Below are 3723 nucleotides of genomic sequence, written 5' to 3' on the forward strand. Positions count from 1 at the left end.
ATACTTGCACCCAATGCGATAAAGGGGTTGTCAATCCCTCCACGGTTACTTGCAAGGATGAGATCTGATAGAGATAGGTATAAAAGATACATAGAAGTGCAAAATAAAGTAAAGGTAAATTAATTGCAGCAAGGTATTTTTGGGTTTTTGGTTTTATAGATCTGAAATTAATATGATAAGAATAGACCGAGGGGGTGCATAGTTTTTACTAGAGGCTTCTCTCTTGAAAGAACGCATACGATGGGTGAACAAATTATTGTTGAGCAATTGCTAGAAAAGCGAATAATCATGACGATATCTAAGGCAATGATGAAGAATATAGGCATCACGTCAGTCACAAGTAGACCGAAACGATTCTGCATCTACTACTATTACTCCACACATCGACCGCTATCCAGCATGCATCTAGTGTATTAAGTTAACTAGAATGGAGTAACGCCTTAAGCAAGATAATATGATGTACAGGGATAGATCCAATCCATAAGGTAAAAAAATCTTTTTATCCTTAATGGCAACAATATGTGCCTTGCTACCCCTTTTGTCACTGGGTGAGGACACCACAAGATTGAACCCATCACAAAGCACCTCTCCCATTGCAATAAAAATCAATCTAGTTGGCCAAACCAAATCAATAGATAGGAGAGAAATACAAAGCTATCTTAATCATGCATAAAAGAGTTCAGAGAAGACTCAAATAATATTCATAGATAATCTGATCATAAACTCACAATTCATCGGATCTCAACAAACACACCGCAAAAGAAGATTACATCGAATAGATCTCCAAGAACATCGAGGAGAACATTGTATTGAAGAACAAAGAGAGAGAAGAAGCCATCTAGCTACTAGCTATGGACCCGTAGGTGTGTGGTAAACTAATCACACATCATCGGAAGGGCACCAAGGTTGATGTAGAGGCCCTCCATGATCGAATCACCTTTTGGCAGAGTACCGGAAAAGGCCCCAAAATGGGATCTCACGAGGACAAAAACTTGCGGCAACAGAAAAGTATTTTTGGTGTATATAGGGAATATTTGGGTATTTATGGACCTGAGATTAGGGTTAGGGGAGCCCCGAGGGGCCCACAAGCCTGGCGGGCACGCCCCCCTGGGGCACACCCTAGATGCTTGTGGCCTCCTTGTGGCTCTTCTAGCCTTCCTGCAAAGCTTCGTGGGTGTCTTGTTGTCCAAGAAAAATCATCAAAAAGTTTCATTTCGTTTGGACTCTGTTCGGTATTGATTTTCTGTAAAAAAAACAAGGAAAAAATAGCAACTAGCCTTGGGCACTAGGTTAATAGGTTAGTCCCAAAAATTGATATAAAATAGCAAAAAAATGCATATTAAACACCCAAGATGGATAATATAATTGCATGGAACAACCAAAAGTTATGGATACATTGGAGACGTATTATATGGTAATTTCATAGTAGTAGCAATGATAACAACAGTAACACTAGTGGCAGTAGTTTTGTAGTAGTTGTAACAGTAGTAACAACACCAGTATCTTAGCAAGAACAACATGTGAAAATCCCATAGGCATTGGTTCGGTGATAACGTTGGATAATATTCATCATATAAATAGTCATAACCTAGGGCGACACATAACTAGCTCCAATTCATCAAAGTAATGTAGGCATGTATTCCGTAAATATGCGTACGTGCTTATGGTAAAGAACTTGCATGACATCTTTTGTCCTACCCTCCCATGGTAGCGGGCTCCATATGGAAACTAAGGGAATTAAGGCTTGCTTTTAATAGAGAAAGGAAACAAAGCATTAACACATAGTGAATAAATGAACTCCTCAAACTACGGCAATCACTGGCAAGAATCCCAATTATTGTCACCTTGGGGTATGCGGATTATAACACGTAGCAGGTGCATATAACTTGCAAGATCGGATCAAGAACACAAATATATTGGCGAAAACATAAACGGTTCAGATCTACAATCATGGCACTCGGGCCCTAGTGACAAGCATTAAGCATAGCAAATTCATAGCAATATCAATCTCAGAACATAGTGGATACTAGGGATCAAGCCCTAACAAAACTAACTCGATTACATGATGAATATCATTCAAACCATCACCATCCAGTGAGCCTACGAAGAAATTACTCACTCCCAGCGGTGAGCATCATGAAATTGGTTATGGAGGATGGTTGATGATGACGAAGATGGAAGACCCCCCTCTCTGGAGCCCCGAACGGGCCCCAGATCTGGCCTCCCACTGAAGATCAGGAGGTTGCGGCGGCTTCGTATCGTAAAACATGATGAAACTTCCTCTCCTATTTTTTCTCGGAAAATAAGAATTTATAGAGTTGAAGTTAGGGTCAGCGGCGCCTCGAGGGCCCCACTACCCACCATGGCACGCAAGAGGGGGGTGGTGCGCACTGGTGCCTAGTGGGCAGCAGCCCCCCTCCAGTGGGTCTTTGCTCCAATATTTTTCTTTTATTCCAAAATAATTCTCCAAAAAATTTCGTCCAATTCCGAGAACTTTTATTTCTGCACAAAAACAACACCATAGTAGTTCTGCTAAAAACAACGTCAGTCCGGGTTAGCTTTATTCAAATCATGCAAATTAGAGTCCAAAACAAGAGCAAAAGTGTTTGGATAAGTAGATACGATGGAGACGTATAAATTGCCCTTTCTCACCTCGAGATGCAGTGCGAACTTTGCTGGTGCATCCAAACCTCGTGATATGATACGCTCTATCGCACATAAGCCTCCTTTTATCTTCCTCAAAACAGCCATCATACCTACCTATTATGGCATTTCCATAGCCATTCTGAGATATATTGCCATGCAACTTCCACCGTTCAGTTATTATGACACACATCATCATTGTCATATTGCTTTGCATGATCATGTAGATGACATAGTATTTGTGGCTTAGCCACTGTTCATTAGTTTTTATACATGTTTTGGTAGATCATTGCACATCCTGATACACTTCCAGAGTTATTCATATAGAGTAATATTTTGTTCTAGTATCGATTTGTATTTTTTTGAGTTGTAAGTAAATAGAAGTGTGATGATCATCATATTCATTATTAGAGCATTGTCCCAAGTGAGCAAAGGATGATGGAGGTTATGATTCCCCCACAAGTCGCGATGAGACTCTGGATGAAAAAAAGAGGCCAAAAAGAGCCCACACAAAAAGAGAGGCCAAAAAGTGCCCAACAAAAAAGAGAGAGACAAGAAAAAAATGAAAATGAAAGAAAAAGAGAGAAGGGAAATATTACTATCCTTTCCACACTTGTGCTTCAAAGTAGCACCATGTTTTTCATATAGAGAGTCTCCTATGCGTTCACTTTCATATAACTGGTGGAAAATTTTCATTATAGAACTTGGCTTGTATATTCTAATGATGGGTTTCCTCAAATGCCCAAGGTCTTCATGAGCAAGCAAGTTGGATGCACACCCACTTGGTTTTCTTTTTTGAGCTTTCAGACACTTATAGCTCTTAGTGCATCCGTTGCATGGCAATCCCTACTCCTTGCATTGACATCACTTGATGGGCATCTCCATAGCCCGTTGATTATCCTAGTCGATGTGAAACTTTCTCCTTTTTTCTCTTCTCCACACTATCTCCATCACCATACTCGATTCCACTCTTATTGCTCGATGTGTGGGAGTTGAAAAAGTTGAAGCGCGTTAAAAAGTATGAAACAGTTCCTCGGCTTGCCATTGGGGTTGTGCTTGATAAATACTTTGTGTTAAGAA

The sequence above is a fragment of the Triticum aestivum genome, chromosome 5B (genome assembly GCF_018294505.1).
Source record: "Triticum aestivum cultivar Chinese Spring chromosome 5B, IWGSC CS RefSeq v2.1, whole genome shotgun sequence".
Taxonomy (NCBI): Eukaryota; Viridiplantae; Streptophyta; class Magnoliopsida; order Poales; family Poaceae; genus Triticum; species Triticum aestivum.